Source organism: Cavia porcellus, unplaced genomic scaffold (assembly GCF_034190915.1).
Source record: "Cavia porcellus strain 051 isolate PalLab524CR breed Dunkin Hartley unplaced genomic scaffold, mCavPor4.1 scaffold_15, whole genome shotgun sequence".
Classification (NCBI taxonomy): Eukaryota; Metazoa; Chordata; class Mammalia; order Rodentia; family Caviidae; genus Cavia; species Cavia porcellus.
In genome coordinates, this window is record NW_026947498.1 from 21666319 (window position 1) to 21685723 (window position 19405).

Below are 19405 nucleotides of genomic sequence, written 5' to 3' on the forward strand. Positions count from 1 at the left end.
TCTAATTTGATATATTTTTTCTGTAATCTTTTAAGACATTTTCTATTTGCATCTACCTTCCCAAATATCACCTTACTTCAGTAACCACATATATTCATCTTTTGTTGGGCATATGCTCTTCCAAAGTAGTAGCAGAATTCTATCTACATGATGGTCAAAAAAATTGAATCCTCCTGAATATACTGCATATTGTTAAATTAGTTTCAAAAATCTAACAATATTTTACTAGTCAGTGGTTTCACCTCTCCTTAATTCCAAGTATTAATGGCTTCTTATTATTAAAGAGAATATTTTTTTCTAGGAATATATATACTGAAAGACTTAGTTTAATGAGTATTTGTCACATTATATTGCTATTCATGGTTAACTATTACATATTGTATGTCATATTAGCATTTATATTTTGCATGTTTCCAACATCATCATAGTATAATATATCTTTTGCTGACAAATAAAGAGGTGGGACCACCCCTGAGATCAGATGCTTTAAAAGATTACCATCTTTGAAGTAGTAAAACAATGTAGTCAAGCCAGAAAATCCATGTTTAATTCTTGGTAAAGCCATGATCTAGCACTGCAACTCAGGTAGGTCACTTAACCTCTATTTTATTAATAATTGTTTTCTTTATCTTACCATTTTTACTTTAAACAGCATGTAGACAGCATGAGAAAGAGTTTTCAGTAGAAGTTAGTTATAAAATACATATTTAGAAGTTAATATTTATTTAAAAATTGAAAACCTATAATCTATCATTTTCCTTTTCAGGGCTTAAATTCTAGATAAAAACTCAATTTCCTTGTGTACTGTTTGAACTATGAATATCACATACATTCTATTGCTGAATCATTACTGCATAACTGTCCCTAGATCTCACTGTTGGAAATAGACTATAGCAGTATCAATAGAGAAAGAAAATTTAAAAATCTTAAAGTAATTCAGATATTCAGTGTTGAAAAGTAGAAATAATTATGATGCTACTATGAGGTCCCTAGATATTTTTCTAGAAACTTAGTTCTTTGAAATTTGTTTCTATAATCACTACATGGATTGAGGGAAATAAATGAGACATGTAATGATCCCATAATATTGCTACTCTAAGTCAAACATTCATTTTGTACAATTTGATCCATCAAGAATTGCACCTACTATTGGGTGTGGTAGCACATGCCTGTAATCTCAGCATTTGTGAGGCTGAGTAAGAGGATCATTGTGAGTTCAAGGGCAGCCTACGCTACAAAGTGAGTTCAAGGCCAGTCAACTTTACTCCATAGGGAAATTCAGTCTCAAAAAGAGAAAAAAGGAGGCGGGAGAATGGCACCTACTATCTCTATGAAAAGAGCATCTAGAAGAGAAATCGATTGCCTTTCTGTTTCCTCAAAGAGCAGAACTGCTAATTACCTTGCAAGATGAGTATCAGATTTTGAACCATATATTTATTACACAAATCATTTTTTCAGTTCCAGATTTCATAATGATAAAGATTTTATTGTTGAACTGGTTTCCCTTATACCTCTTAAATGCAAAAAACACTCATCTGAACCTGAAGATAATTCTCCACTTACTGGAATTTGAAGATTTAGGTCACAGATAAGCCAGTCTTCTACTAAAATTATGTGGTCATTTAAATATTACCATTCTTTATTGTGTAAATCTATCTTCACATTGCATAGAATCATTTTTGGTGCAAAATTTAGTCATGAAATTCTCCATTAGTGGTTGGTAATGGACCATAATATCATGTTTTTAGAAATTGCATTTGGAAAATCAAATGGTCAAAATAATGGCAATAAATGAAATGAGCAAGATAAATTCATAGGGGCAGATTTATTTTTTAATAACAACTGAGAGAAAAGAATGCTTTCCAATGTCTTGTGGCAAATACCTCTTCAGATGGAAAGGGTGGGCCTTGAGAAAGTATATCACTGCAAAGCTTTACTGATTCTCTACCTTGTAGTGTCCTAAATGCTTTAGCAGAAAAATGGAAGTATTTAGCAATTATGAGTTTAATAATTGATCTGACAAAATAAATCAGAAAGCAGTCTTGAACTTTTGAACACATTACAGACAGACAAAATTAACCTGTGTCTGGTCAAACTTTATTCAATGCTCACAGGAAACTTCTACTTTTAATTATTAACACATCATCCTACCAGGATGAATTTCAAACAAGCATCAACATACAGATACACTGCTATTTGTACTGTCAACATGTGCTAAGAATGCCAGGGAGGATACGCTCAGTTTTTAACATGGTTAAGTCTACAACAATACTTTTGTTGAAAATGCAATCAACTAAAATCATCTAATATAAACAAATTAATTCTGATTTTATTTCTTGTTTTAAAGGGAATTTGTTTCTGTTTACATAAAGATAAACATGTGAAAGATCATGTCACATTGAATAAAGTTATCAATTTTCAAAAATCAATTAGCAATAATAAGAGCTAGAAGTTAATGTTTATGGAGCACTCATACAAGTTTGAGTAAAGTTATGTTCTATTGTATTTATTATTTCATTCACTCTATTCAAGAGCTTTAAGGTTGGCAGTGCTTTTCAAATGAAATATAGCAAAGTTAGAGAACTCTTTGAAGACCATTACAAGTGATTTATACTCTTACAATCTGACTCTGAAACATGCTGAATATGTGTTGATCTCCTCTGCAGCAGGGAAATAAAAAAAAAAACTTCCTTCATTTCTCAAATATATTATACTATGATTAAAGTAATAACTAGAAAAGTATCCTAGATACTGCCAAGATCAACACAGCTAGGCAAAACTATGAAGCTAAACGTTTAAATGAGCAGTTGTTAGACAAAAGAAAGGACCACAAGATTTGATATCTGGGGTAGATGATGGCTTGTCTCAATCTGTTTCACTAGGAGCAGATGACACTTCATTTGCAATTTTCCCTTGGTTTTCCTCTAGGAGTATATATCATTAGAGCTCCAAGGATAGGCAGTTGCAATTATAAAACCACAAGAGTTCATATACCTTTTAGATATCAGTTTTTCATAGGCCAATGTTAGAAGTTAAAATTTCAAGGGGTATTTTTGATCAATAAATACATAGAATAAAATGAAATTTGAATGAAAAGAACATATTATACAAAGAACACCAATCTAGAATTCAGAAGTTTGACATGAAATAGTTCAAGGCATTTATTTATTTCAGAATAAACATCACTGTGGGGCTATACTATGTCGTCATTGTGTGTCCTAAATCAATGAGACTGTTTCCTCTTTTTCAAACAGTTAGACTGTTAAAGAGGCAGACACTGTACGAATCATCTGACTAAAATATGTGTTCTCAATGCATTTGAAGCTCAGTTTTATTTGTTGTTAAATAAAGGACACTGTAGTGAATGACTGTGCAAGTTTCCTTTGCTCTATTACTTATGATCTATCCTTTACAAGTGAGACAGAAACAAAAACAATACAAAGTAAATTAAGAAATACCAAAATATAAAAGTCCAAGTACACAAATTTAACCTTATTAATTATATCTTAATGTAAAGATAGAGTAGATATTAAAACCTGAATATAACTTTTTCAAGAACAAAAGTAATCAAAGCACTCTTTAGTTGGAGGAAATAAAACAAGCAAAGATTTTTTTGTTTATGTTATCCTAGTTTAAAAGCTTCCACTGATTTATGTGTCTACTAAGGTAATTTATAACATAATCTAATTCTTGAATTTCATGCATTTATAAAGGAAGTCTATGTATGATTATGTTAGTGCAGTACATCAAGAGGAGTTCAGACATAGTCTCTCCAGACATAGTCTTCTCCGGCTATGAAGTGAAAAACTACTACGGTGTGTGCTGGCTATCCACCCCAAAACCTCAGTGCCTTCTGTCATGAGATTGCCTTGGACATTGACCTTCACTGAAAAAAATACAGGGTATCGTACAGGTGGAAAGATATGGGGCTAGGAAATGGAAATGGGGTGGAAGCCTGAGAAAAGCTGCTGCTGTTACTTGGCAGTAGGCTGTAAATTTTCTTAAGGTTTGTAGACAGATTTAAACTTCATGGGTAGATTACAAATCCTTTGGGTTTAAGTTATTTGGAGCATATTATAGTACTGTTTTAGTAGATAAGAGAATGAGCATAAGAAAGTGAAAGTAAATCTGTCTTTTTTTTTTAATGAGGACTCAGGGCCTTGCATTTGCCTGGCAGGCACTTGTGCCACTCAGCTGTATCCCTCACCCAAGAAAGTCAGTCTTAAACAAAAGTCAAAATGAAATGCTGTGCATCTAAGTAAAAATATGTATTGTACATATAAGGGAAATAACTATGATCTTCTTAAAATATTCTGTTTTACTTTAATGTGCCCACAGAAAAAATCTAATATTTATAATACTCTCAGTTGTGTCATTAAACAGCTAGAAAATAATAACATTAGAAAATTACATTTATTCATGTGTTGACTGATTGAAAATGCTAAGTTATAGGTAAATACTAATTAATGGTCCACATTCTAAAATAGGAAGTTGATAGAATCACAAAATCACAGAAAATTCACTCGTGCATCACCTATGGTTTATATATAGGATGATCCTCTGCCACACAGCGTAGGTGCATACTGGGCCTTCCCCTCTTTGTTTAAGTGCCTCTTGTGTTCACACAACAATGAAGTTGCCCAATATTTCCTAGTGTATCCTCATTATTAAGTGACTCATGACTGAATATACAAGACTTGGAAGGTAAATTTCTCAGGGAAATGGAGCTCTTAAACAACCTCAACCAACGTGAGATCTTTTTTTTTTTTTTGGTACCCGGGATTGAACTCACGACTGCCTGCTTCCAAGGCAGTGCTTATACCGCTGAGCTAAATCCCCAGCCCCCAACCAAAGTAAGATCTTAACAAACTGTCTCATACACTCTCTTCACTTTAGTCAAAATGGCAGTAGTTGTAATAAAAGCAGGTCGACCAGGTATCTAAAATTGTAATTCCTGTCACAAAAATACCATACTGTGATCATAAAGATCCCATCTTATAGAGGAAAAAAGTCTTTGAAAAGATTGATTTAATGGCAAACTCTACATTTCAGCCTCAACTTGTGATTATGTGACTTTGAAAACAATCTCTTTGAATATTTAAGTCTTGCTACACAAAATAAAGGAAACGGGGCCAAGTTTACACAATGAATGATCTCAATAAATGGAAAGATTTATTGTGTGTGAATACATGGATGAGTGTTTGTGTGCCTTGTGTGCCTTGATGGATGACACTCTGAGAGCTTCCAGGTCGGAGAGTTTCTGCTCAAGTCTGCAAGAATAGTAGAGGACTAGGGGCTCATGGGTGAGGAGAAAAGAACCAGCTGTGGAGCTCAGCTTTGGGAAGATCTGAGCAAATCAGAAAAATACAAGAGTAACAGTTGGGATGGTCAGAAAGGAAGATAATGATCTGCGTAAAAGGGAGAGTGTCACATAATAATGTGTTACATACACTGCAAGAGCTCAATGACAAGTCAATGCTACAAGTCTCAAGGTGTCATGTAAAATAGTCACTTATGTCTAAGGCCAACAGAAATAGCATGTTGTGTGCAAAAGATTTATCTTATGGTAAGAGATGCTCAATCTTTTGTACTATGCCACCAAGTTTATTTCTTCTTAGAAATTATCCTATTTGAGATATCTAAGACTTAACGTAGTATTCAATCCAGCGTGAAGGAAAAAAAAAGCCCATGTTTAAAATCTCACAAACTTTTGAAATTGCTCCAAAAATCTTCTGTTCACTATTTGAAGTAAAAATTGGTTACAATAAAATTATTGAATGTTTTCACTGGACTAGCATGACAAACTGATTAAAGTTTTAACAGATCAAAAAATAGAATTAAATGTGAAACATAGACATTTATTTTTCCGTGAGAAATTAATGCAATCTAGATTGTCAAGCATGCTTAGCATTTAGACACTGGCATGAATGACAGGCTGATACATACCTGTAATCCCTCTACTCAGGAGGCAAATGCAAGAGGACTATGAGTTTAGGGCCAACCTCAAAAGCTCAATGAGATCTTCTTTTAAAGTGAATTTTAAAAAGGGGGGGATGCAGTTTAGTGGTAGAGTATGGGTTTTGTAGCATGGGTTAAATCCCTGAAAAAAGTTGGGAAAAACATACAAGACTGATTTAGTTTCCTATGGTATCACCAAACTGAGCTAGGAGAGTAGAGTATGGCAAACTGCTGGGCAAAAGGGTGAAATCCATCAATCACAAAGATTCAGGACACATTCTCATAACAGCTTCCAAATACTGACGCTCATATCACTGAAAAAATGGTACCTACCTTCAATTATTCTGGCACAAGGTCATGTGAGATTTGTTAGGAAGGTCTAGATCTGATATTACAATAGGAGAAATAAAAGATAGTAACCATTAACCTGAGAAGAATCTGGAAAGAATCTCCAAGAGGAAACCTCAGCATGCTACCACCTGGTAACAAAACCATGATGATAACTGTACTTGTCAAGTTTAATCAAATGTTACTTACAGTGTAGTCAACTTTAGCTTCATGTGAACTAAAATCTACATTTCTGAAGCTGCTGTCAGTAACTGGAAAATTAATCCGATAAATAATTCATTTATTTAGTAAATTCTATATGATGTTCTTAGTATTAGCACTTGACCAGATCAGACAAAGGAATTCACCTGCAGACATGAAAACACACACTTACAAAATGAAGCAATATAAAAATAAGCAAGATCTATAAGCAAAGTATGGAGAGGAAGAGGAGGGAGAGAGAAATAGAGTAGGAATGGGAGAGATAAGGAGCTAGAAGAGACGAGGCAATTTAGTGAGCTTTTGTCTCAAAGGCAAAGAGAAGTACAGAGATTCAGAGACACTGCCTTGCCACTTCCCTTTCCTTGGAAGAACCTTATAAAATTTCTGGTAGGAAATTTTAAATGGCTTAATGCTGACGCCGTCTGTTTTACTCCCTACATTTTGTAATTTTGTTTTCTCAGTAGTATGAGAAAGTTTAACAGGAAAGGATTATTAGCCCTGATTTAGAGATAGTAAAACTCAGACGCTAGCGATTTATTATTTCACTGTATTTGCATACACACAGCGGTGAGAAGATTGCTCATGTGCTCAAAATAATCATGATACAACAGGGAAAAGAATTAACTTCAGAGACATGAAGAGGGACTACAATTTTAGAAGGAAAAAATGAGAGTTTCATTATCTCCCATAGCCTGACAAAAGGGATATATGAAATGTGATCTATTCAAAAGAGCAAATACAGGCAGTCATGTCATACTCTTTAGAAGACAGAGAGAAGGTTTCAGGAAAATCAGCCCTCTTCCTAAGTTTCCTGTTTGGGCTCTGTCTGTATAACTTCTGCAGCAGTGGGTATTTGGTGCTTTTAATAAATTAACAATATATTACATTATATATATATATATATATATATATATATATATATATATTCCTTTTAACTCTCAAAAATTTCTTATAATACTAATGTTATAATTTCAAATGAACATGACTGAGTACTGAGGAAAAGGTCATCTCTTTAGACTGGGTTGATTCATACTTGTTAGAAATTTGAGATCACTCCTCGGCTGGTGTTCAATCCTGGTATCACTGAAGATAGTAAATAGTCATTTATTGTGCTTACAGCTTGAGGACAGTGTGAGATGAAGAAGGAAGCAATGAGCAAAGACTCAAGCTAATAGCATTAAGGGAGGAAGAAAAAGCGAGCTTTCTGAATCCTAGTGATGTGAGAGAAACTGTTAGATGCTTCCCAGATGCTGTCAGTGGATCTCGAATATCTCCTCTTGGAGGACAGGTTTGCAGTACTCCCATTTCCAAATACTCTGGACTTTAGAAACAGAATTAATAACTCAGATGACTAAGAGATATTTCCCAGGATTTCTCTTTATCCATTTTTACTGCACTAAACTGATACATACTGAGTTAGAAGAAAATATATTTGTTGTTTTGTGATAGTTTTAGTAACTTTGTGCCATTCTATATATCTGAAGAAGCAGACACAGAAAAGAGTTCATTGAACTTTGCTTGTATTGATTTTAAATTGAAACCTTGATCTAGAAATAGTCTTTAGAAACTATGCAACAGGTGTCAGCGGAACCTGCAAAGGTACACTTTCATCCTAAAGGAAGTAGAATAAATCTTACTTTCAAATTTTGTAAGCACTTATATCCTTCAAGTTGCTGAGCCTCTGTCACCCAGAGGCACCATGACAAAGTAGTTGAAATAAAATGCATGGTGTAAGACACATCTACTTCACTTCTAAGAGGTACTATTGATATGCTTGAGGGCATGTACAGTGTATCTATATATCTCTATGTTTATCTCTTTCTAACTATATATTCCTGATCATGATGGTTTCTCACTTTGTGTGTGCATGTGCATGTGTATGCGGATTGAGCCAAGGGCTTTTGCACTGTTACATATCTAGATGTTTTTTTTATTTTGAGACACAGTCTACACTGGAGTTAAACTTGGTATCATCCCGCTTCATTCCCTCAGAATGCTAGGACTGCAGGTGCATGCCACCATACTGACCTGGTTTTCTCATTTTTACAAGACAACTAATACCATTACAGGAGTTGATGTATTTGAAATTGGTAGTTATTAAACAAAAATAATGAAGTCAAACAGAAGTTGAATATGGTGGCCATTGTATTAATCCCAAGTACTCAGGAGACAAATACAGGAAGATAGAAAATTTAAAGTCAACCTGGGCAATTTAGTGAGCTTTTGTCTCAAAATAAAAAACAAAAAAAGAGCTGAGTTTGTAGCTCTGTGACAGAGCACACTTGAATTTGATCACACACACACACACACACACACACACACAATACCTAAAAACATAAATATTTTTAATAAATTTTAAAAGTCTCATTTTCTAATTTTTTTTTCCGGTGAGGTTAATCCATTTTTTGAAGACAGAACTAGTGACTGTCTTTTTAGGATTCCTAAAGCTACATTCATAATGTACCACTCCAATCAACTCAGTTATTCAAAAGTATGAAAGCAAAGTACTCATAAACTAAGAGATGGCTCAATCTATATTTTCATGATTTGTGCATTTTACAGTTTACATCTAAGTGTTCAAAATTAATGATAATGGTTTATAGCCACTGAAATTTTACTGAGTCCTTGCTGAGGGTTTACTCTATTTACCTCAACAGTTTTTCATAGATTAAGCTTACTAATATAAATTACATATAAACTATACATCCTGCAATATTAAAGATGTTTACATATTTAATGACATAAAATTATATAACTTGAAATATATGTGGATGGATAACTAAATGATAGATTTATAGTATTTGTAAAAAAAAAAAAAAGGCTTTCATTCTACCAGAATTGACTGCTGAATTAACTTCTGAAACCTGAAAAAGATATTAAATAGGAGCTTCATGTAATCCTTCCTAAATTTCAGGAAATTATGGACTTCTATGAAAATCAGAAGACATTGACGTTTTATTACAAAGCTGAATGGATCATTTGCAGTGCTTGACTAGCTGAAAGATCCCAGGGAACTAACAAATTTAAAATCGCAAAGTAAGAACTATTTTTTTGGTGTATTCTGTGTTAGAAGCATTGTCATTACTTTCTAATTGGGTTTACATGGAACTTAAAATAACACAAATCTGTGTAGTGTCTACTGTTTTACCTTGATATTTTAAAGATTTAAATAGTCTTTCAATTCCATCAAAGTAAACCTATACACAGATAAAAAATAACAATACAAAATAAGGTAAATATTCACTCTAAATCAGTTTGAGTTTCCTAAGCCATTCTTTCCCAAAATCTTACTTGGACTTTGGAGGAAAAACTGTTAACCTTCTAGCACTTTGCAAATCTGATATTCAACAGATGTACCATTGTTCTACATGAAAGTAAACTACTTTTGAGAAATATAAAGTCCACTATATTAGTTATCAGTCATTTCCACTTGTTTAAATTTTAGTTAGCTGAAATGTAAAATTTCTTCCTTCAGTTGTACTAGATACATTTCAACTGCTCAACAGTGATATATGACTAGTGGCTATCGCTTTAGATGATACAGAGAAAACATTTCTACACTCTAAGAAATATATATAACAAATAAGTCTGTGTTTTAACTCTCATCGAACTGACTGATTGATTAACTGATTGACTGATGATGAAGACTGAACTCTAGGGCTTCTACATGATAGGAAATGAATTTACCACTAAGCTATACTCCTTACCCTCCATCAGTGGTTTAGGTGCTAGCCTGGAGTCAGCTATGTTTGTTCCCAAACAAGTTCACAACATTTGGGCTTATATAAAAGAAAATGACTTAATTAAATGTCATATAAATTAGTTGAAATGGATATAAATGGAGTGTGAGGGATTGTTCTATTTGACCGTCTTCAATTTAAATACTTTAGAGAGAAAAAAATTTAGTCACTGTGAAAGTATGTACGTTTCAATGTAGATAAAGCTATTACAAAAATCAGAAAAAGTAAGAAAAATAATTCTGTTGGTAGATTTTTTTGCACTGGATTGGTATTTAAAGACATTCATGAAGCAATCAAAAACTAAAAATCATAGATAGTGCAGTATAGGATTTACCAAAGGAAAGAAAACTAAGATCTATAATTGGAAATTGAAACAGAAAAATAGACCTGGGTTTAAATAAAAATGCTGGAAAATAAATACATGACCAAGCATTTAAAATATTTTCAATAACTCAAGGGGAACATGCATAAGCAAAATATATACTGTGCATATATAGGAATTTTTACAATTAATATATTTTAAATATTTATAGATTAATTAACAACTGATCATTATTATATTAAAAAGGAAGACTTCTATTCTACATAACCAAACTATAATCACAATGTGTTTTTTATTACTAGAAATTTAGTATATTCATAATTCATTTTGTCATTTCGATTTTCCAAATTTAAATTCAATGGACTGAATTATATTAAAAACTTATACCTGACCTAATTCTAATTTATGTGTGAGTGCTTCTTAATTATAAAACAATAAAATGTAATTGAGAACAAAACCAACATGACTTTACTGTTGAACTTTGTCTAGTTGTCTGAGTGTAAGACTTTATATGAAGATGAGAATACTTGAACAATAATTTTGTTCACTGCAACCTTGTGCTTTTCTCTGTCTTGGAAATATCATGTATTCATTTATTTACAGCTTTACTTAATTGAGAAAGAAGAATTTTAAGAATGTCATTGTTTTGTATATTGAGGACTAAATGCAAATGGAAAATTTAAACTATTAATACCATCATCATGACCGTATATATCTTTCATTTAAAAACATTAGTATTGCTGTTGTTAATTGCTCCTTGAAAGATAAATATTTTTCTACTCAAATAAATTTAAGGAAATAGCTAGAATACCATGGGCTATACATTTCTATTTGAAACAATAGTATCAACATATTTATCTATGTTATGTACTCTAGAATGACTTGAATGTATCATAAATACCTTAAAATTATCTAGTTTTCTGCAAAAAGATTCTGCTAGGTTCGTCAGAGGAATAGATTAATATTTTCTTTTTTTACATTTGATGACTTCACATCAGAAATGGAAATCTGATACCTTTGAGAGCCAAATTTACAATTGGCAAAGTCATTTTGCAAAATTTTAAAAGTATGATTTGTCTACCATGGTATATATTATGTCACCTTGATTTAAAGACTGCCTTGTTATAGGGCTCACTCCTGGATGTCCTTTGAATAAATAATCCCTTCTAAGACATCTTATACTGTGATATTTTCAATAACTCAAGGGCAACATGCACAAGTGAATCCTGAAGTTGATTATTTTCCATTAGCTTTTATTCTGCCAAGCAACAATGCTACAAAGCTAACCAATTCACAGTTTTCCCTTTTTGATTTAAGATATATCACCAGTTATTAGCACATTCTCTTGTCCTGAAGAAGTATTTAGGGAAATAACAGGATATAACTAAAGGTAGATGACTTTCTCTTGATTCCTAGAAGAGAAAGAGTGCAACTGCACTTAGTAAAAATTATTGAAAGGATACAGTTAATTTTAAATAACCAAAACTATATAGCTACCATATTTGAGTCTGAAGGTGAATTATTATATGTTTTATAGTTATGCAAACACAAAATCCTACTCTCTAATTTCTTATTTTCATTTTTCAGTAAATGTTTGCAGTGTGTAATGATTACACTCATCATGGAGAGTTTGTTATGTACATAACACATTTTAATTATTTTTAATCAATTTATTAATAATTGTCAAATAAATTTAAACTGAAAACTAGGTAAAAATCTATTGGCAGCAACTGTAAAATATTACTTCTTAAATAGATCATTAACCCAGATAGAATCAAGGTTGTGACTATAAGATGTACAATGATGAAACATTAAATCAAGTGGGCTTTGGTTTGGTCTTATGAAAGAAGAGGCTGTTCTATAAGATGGACATTATTTGAAAGGAAGTGTATTTCTGTACACAAGAGGCTTTGATTTATTATAAATAATAGTGATTAGCTAGTTTTGTAACTAATCTCCAAAGGGTACATCACAGGCTTGATTAAAACTTATCTGTAATTTTTTACGTGCTCCTAGAATATGCCTAGTACCATAATAATATATTTCTGAGAGTCTAAAAATGCCTGAGAAACAAAAGACTTTACTTTTAGTTATTGCAAGGCATGAAGAGTTCTTCCTGTAAATGAACCAAAGTTCAACTCAGTGAACAGGCATCAATTCAATACCTATTCAGTTAAATTTCAGAAAAGCATCTGTATTACAAAAAAGTATAAAGGAATGTCACATGTCTGGAAACACAGTTACTCTAAATGGCAGTTATAGGAAACACTGTAGGAATGAAAGTTGTAAGAGCTTTGAGGATTCCAAACTGAGAAAAAAACTTTTTGGCGATCAGTCAACTCTTCGTGGATGAACATGAAATTTTCATATTAAAAATATGAGCATATCTGATAGAAGTTTTGCTTGGGCAATAGGAATTAAAGTAAGAAACAAAACTCTCCTACTATGTCAAAATCTTCATTTAACATTCTTTTACAAGCATTCTTAAAGAATATTTTTGGGACTAATACAGCCTCAAAAGGTCACTTTCTTCAAGAGTTAGTCTCATGAGCTGTTACAGAGAAACTGTCTCCAAGTGAAATAATGCTTAGTGTGAAATAATTTTATATCACATCATTTAGGGAATTACTTATGCTCATGAATCACCATGTGATAATAGGGAGTAAGAGGAACTAAATGATTATTTACGGAAAATGACTCATTTATTGTAATAACATAGTTCATATACTGCTGGATTACTTTCAAGAAGATTCATTCCAATTGCCAAGTAATTTATCTGATTCCCTCACAGTTATTCTGATCAGTTTAGTTTGTAGTATGATGAACTAAATTGGACTTTTCTCAGAAAGGTCTGTTGATTGCCTTTCCCTTCCCTCTATCTTCCTTCTCAGTCTAGCTGTTCCTTCCTTATCTCACACAGTACCTCATGGAAATCAACATAAATGAACATAAATGAACATAAAGCATAAATGAACATAAAAATAGACCCTATTCAGTGCCCCACAATAAACACTAGTAAAGAAGATTCATTGTTATTTAATTTTTTAAATTTCTGTACTTTCTCTGGTACCAATTATGAAAACCATTTATAGCAAAGCTTTACTATCTAAAATTGCTCAGGGAGTTACTCTGAAAAGTTGATTCTCCTTAAGTGAATGGCAATACTTTAATGCATCCTCTCCATTTCTTAGACATAGTTTATTTCTAATTGATATCAGCCATGATCCCAGAGCTTATTTTATTTCAAAAAAGTCTCATTAGCTTGTACACTTATAATTTACATTTTACTCATAAACTAATTACATATTCATTATTCTTCAAATTTTGTTTCATAATATCAGTTTACTTTAGTCAGTATACAAAAGACTCAATGATTTTGCTATAATAAATCACTCTTACGCTACATATCATAGTTGAACTTTGTAGTATTTAATTCTACTGTACTGCATGAAGATAGGCATTGTTTGGCAACAGGTCTGTCTAGATCATTAATGTGCCCATGAGTAGGGTTCAAATCATGTTTTGGGGCACACGCACACACATACATACACACACACACACACACACACACACACACACACACAAACAGGAAAAGGAGTTTTGGCATTTAAAGGTTAATCTATTAAATAGACATAGTTATCCACCCCCTGTTGTAGGCGGATCCCACCTTTGTGCTGAACTGATATCCTATGATGCAATGTCACTTCTGTTTGTCGTGAGTCACTTTTCCTTCCCTTTCTTCACATCCTCGTGTGTGTGTGTGTGTGTGTGTGTGTGTGTGTGTGTGTTTCCTTTGTCTTATTCATGGCTTCTTCAGTTAGTCCTTGCAAACATTTTTATTTTTTGGACACTAACAGTCTTAGTTTTCTAAATAATCAGAGAATAGTAACAATCATATGCTTAGTTTTAAATAATTGGCACTTTGCTTCCTATGTTCTACATATTGGGGTTTAGAAGCTCCTCATGCTGTACCATTGTTGGTGACTTTTTGATACTGAGAAATTTTTGATGCCTCAGTACTCCAGAAAGTTAATCTCCATACAGCCAAGATTTTAAGATTTCAATAACTTTTCCTTGTGTATTCTATTTTTCATGTGTCAAATTATAAATTAAAGTTCGAAGGTTGAAAACTGATTTGGTAGCTCAAAAATGATCTATATAAGATTTAGTGCCATTATACAAATTATACTACTACTTAAATTCTCCGCAAATTAATGGATTCTAAAAAGTTCTATTAACTTTTGTTAATAGGTTACATATTTTGTTAATACATAAAGCGTACTGTAATGCCTTTCTTTAAAAATTCAAATTTTTAAATTACAGATAATTATCTAACATAAATTTTGACATGCCTTGTGTAGTTTTTCTAACTCATTCAACATACATAGTTGTATCAATATACATGTAAAATATGAGAAACACATGAGAAATGTGAAAATATAATTTTAGAATTCACATCCTATAAATATGAATATAAAACATAATTTTAATTGAAATTAATGCTAAAAGAAAAGCAACTTATCTAAATAGAGATTGTTTTAAATTTCAATAACATTGCTTAAACTGAAGATTATACACTGTAATAAACTAAGTAGTAAAAATAAATTTGTTCTTTTCTTTTTATACCAGAGCAAAAGTTCCAAATTATAAATTGTACATCTAAAATGATTTAATATACACAACACATTCAAAACTCAAGTCACATCCATTACTGATACAGAACACTCTGATAACTGAATTAATGCAATTTTATGACAAAGAAATAGTACTTAGCTTCTGATCGCTATTGTAATCCACTCAGATAATTCAATAGAAACTCACCACAAAGTCAGATCTTATTATATTCCCTTCACTGATCTAACAAATACCTACTTTTTTATGATGTATAATACATTGAAAGGGATACAAAATAAGGCAAGAGCTTTGCCCTCAAGGGGCTTACAGTCTAACATGGAAAAAATTAACAAACACATGAATGACGATAACATAAGCTAGAAAGTGATGTGTCATAAGAAAAGCTCACTTAATATGCTATGGGTGTTATTAATGTAACAGTGTTTTTTTGTTTATTTGTTTTTATTGTTATTTTTTGATATTTAGAATAGAATCCAGTGCCTTCACACTGAGCAACATCACCAGATTTTTTTTATGTTTTATTTTGGTACCAGGTTTCCCTAAATCCCTGAGTCGCCCCGCTTTTAAGCTTACACCTGCAACGCTCCTGCTCAAGCCTCTCAGAGTGCTAGGACCACATGTACAAGCCAACTGGCCCATTCACTATTTTAAAAGATAATAAGCAGCCAACAAAAATAGACCAAAGGTTGATTTTGAAGATTAAGTGACAAATTTTGTGAATTTACGGATGAAATAAGCTTCAATAGTAATGTAATTTTAAGTCACTACCAATCAGTTCTTTAAAGTGTTTTAGTAAATGATACTAACCTATTAGAGATAAAATTTTTGTCATTGTTCCTAAGGGATGCAAATGTAATGGGGCTGAAATGATCATTTACATGTAGCTAAATTAGATACATTGTCTAAAATACTCATGACACATCACTTCCTTGCACAGAAATTGGCTCAGTCAGATTATGGTGGTGAAGAAATCCTCGGTGGCTCAAGTGTGCTCCAAGGAAAGCTAGAAGGTTGTACAGTTAACTCCCAGGGTGTAACTCTAAACCATACAACCTACTACCTCAACCTGGATGCACACAGCTTCCAATGTTGCTTCAAACTCCTTATCATATCTTCAGTCAGCTCCTCCAAATATGGCAGCCATACTCCTACAGGCTTGGCAAGAATGTTGATATAATATCCAATATTATAAGTGCATTTTACCAATACACTTAAAATACGTCTCATCGGACTTTTAGAGTTTGTAGCATGGGTCACAAAAAAAGCTTTCTGACATCTTTCCTGATATAGGTCAACTAGCATTTAATAATATTAAAAACCAATTGAATTCAACTTCATTTTCCAGGCAATATAGATTCCATTGTAACATATAAAAATCAGTAACCTTTTATTTTCTTATCAAAGTTGATGAACTACACTAACCCATGAAGTACGTATTGAAGTTTCTGAACTAGGTATATTCAGGTCTTGGTTCAAATATTCTCATAAAATATTTCAACTTTCCAAAGTTTACTGTCCTTGAAATCAAGCCTGAATGGCTTTGCTATAAACATTTCCAAGTGGTCAAATATTAAAGCCTGCCTTGTAGAATAGATGACGATTAATAAATTCGTAGAAAACAAAGGAAAGCACAATTACTTAAGAAACTATATAGTAATCTGGAGCTTAAAAGGTTTTGCTGAAATGGTTTTAATAAACATTGTGTATAGTGTTTTGTCAGATTACCACATTGACACAGACCCATAGAAGCGAGCTTGTGCCGTCCACTTTACCACAAGATCGGATCTACGGGTTTATGCCAACAGGCAACATCTTTCATAGGCTGCCTACTAGTGTAAAATTTGTTGTATATATCTAATGCAATTTAGGAGCAAAAAAAATAACAATATTAATCTTTGAGTATAAATATTTTAGTATAAATGTTTTAAATGCTGAATCCTGAGGTTCTATATACCCTGTTAAAGGCCTTTATAAATATGCTAAACTAAATACAGTTTCATATATATATGAGGATTAAAAAATACTTCATTGAAAATTTTTCAGACTGGTTTTTCAAAAATAATGAATACTTTGGAATTCAACTATTATAATCAACAAGGAGGTTTTAAAAGAAAAAAGAATCCATATACACATATATAAATTATGTAATTGTAAAGCATGATCTATATTGAATCTACAATTAAATTATTAAGCTAATTGTATTTAGTTTAAACTGTTTGCTTTGATTCTTTTATAGCTTTGGTAACCAGTTTTTAAAAAGTGGTAACATTTCTTTTTTGTAGAACAGATAAGATTTTGTCAAGTAGAGAACATAGACTATAAATCTGAAATACAATCACATATGTCTCTAGTCAGAATAAAAGTAACTAAAATTTACAATGTTTGGATGAATTAATACGCAAAAACCAAAATCGATGACACATTAATAGCATCATTATTGATATTTTGCGCTAACATTTATATTTCAGCTGTATTACATCAGAGAGGGTATTTTATCTCAGGAACAAAATATATTTAAATTTATTTTTAAAATATATCTTTAAAACAAAATATGTGCCTGCATGTAAGTCTCATCTGGTCAACAGGTTGGTTAAAAATAAATTCTTTTCTTTTTTAAATTTTAAACCACCACACAACAAGCAAACACACAAATGAGTAAACATAAAGCCAAGCACATAGACAGTTTTAAGATCCTAAACTCAACTGCAACAAATTATAAGTTATACAATCTTTTCTCTCATATCTATAATCATTTAGCTTTTCTTAATTATATCTCCATTGTGAATAATAATAATATGACATAGTAATTATGATTTTGTATGCTTTGGAATAAAATAAAATAAAATAAAATGTTTTATAAGACTTTATCCAGATAATTTGGTCTACACAATATCACCATTATATACTTTCCAAATTTTTCATACTTATTAAAAACTTAAATAATCAACAGCAATATAGTAAAAAAAATCAGTATATTTTTATGAATTTCTATGTGCAAAAAGGATAACACTGGTTTAGAATTTTATCATTATACAAATGTATGTTTTGGCTTTATTATCAGATAAGAACATGTAAAAAAAATAAAATAACACAACTTTATTTCCTTGCCCCATTTTTTACTTCCTTTTATATGGTATAGCAAATGGAAAACAGAATTTCTTTTTCATAAATAGCTATCTATTCAACCATATTTTACTTATATTTCATTAATGTATATACATTTATGTATTCAAAGTGATGAAAATTGGATACTAATCTTAAATTCAGGCAAATTTTTTTCACAAAGATAGCATATAAAATCTCAAATGAAAACCATCACCTAGATTCATAAACAAATGAAAAGAATTCCTTTATCATTAAACAGTGAAAAATGCTTTTCTTTACAAATGTACATAGTAATTGCTCTTTTGCTCTTTATTTTTACCTGAGATGATTTTCTCTTATGATCACTTTCTTCACTTTTCATATCCATTTTAAGTTTTTCCCTAAAACAACCACAAAAGGAGAAATATCAGACAACTGCTATCTAGGAGGAGGATCTGAATGGATGGTGGGAATGAGGTAGGCGACCAAAAAGGAAATACAATATCAAAATGGGAAAAATCTTTTAAAGTATTAAAAAAAATAGGCTTGGAAGACTCATAGGACCCCACCCAAGCCTACTCATATGACATATACTGTGGTTTCATGGTTTACATTTATCCGTTCTTCTTGGTTGGTGTTGTTTTAGCAGGAACAGTTTTGAAAGTGAAAGGAGGGGGGTTCTTTAAAAAGCGACTAGATTTAGCACAATGAAGTAGTGAAAGCTGAAGAGAATTTGAATTTGGCATGGAGTTTAATAAGATAATTAAGACTGCAGAGATTAATGACTGCTAAAAATAACATTTAAAATCATGCCTTTTACCTAAAGTATCTTGAAACAGGCAAACAGTTTTATCAAAATTAATCAAGTCTTTCAAATTTGGCTCTCCATTAGCTGAGGCACAGGAAAGAACAAGAGCTATTTTGTAAATAATTAGCTAACAGTAAGCAATAAAGTGGAAAATATTTTATTTAAATGTTCTCATTATATAGGGATTTTATAATTTCTCATAAATTTTTCATAGAACGAAATAGAAGACAAAATTCAACATTTCTATACTTCTCTTTGTTTATCCTACATACTTTTAATATAAACAGTATGATTTTAAGCATATAACAA

At 31.7% G+C, this 19405-nt stretch overlaps 1 long non-coding RNA gene across 20 annotated transcripts in view; it reads right to left on the reverse strand.

Moving 5' to 3' along the window:
• The window catches only part of LOC101787661 (uncharacterized), a 432599-nt gene that overhangs the window by 55191 nt on the left and 358003 nt on the right, over positions 1 to 19405 (reverse strand). For 13 of the 20 annotated variants that reach the window (XR_010039364.1, XR_010039365.1, XR_010039368.1 and 10 more), the window contains 2 exons: positions 18629 to 18689; positions 1 to 6653 (listed from right to left, as the gene is read on the reverse strand). The exon at positions 1 to 6653 is cut by the window's left edge and continues 25255 nt beyond it. The exons of 1 other annotated variant lie outside the window; for it this stretch is intronic. This is a non-coding gene — a long non-coding RNA (uncharacterized LOC101787661). The remainder of the gene's footprint in view (positions 6654 to 18628; positions 18690 to 19405) is intronic. 6 more of the 20 variants (XR_010039366.1, XR_010039360.1, XR_010039358.1 and 3 more) reach the window with 1 other exon arrangement.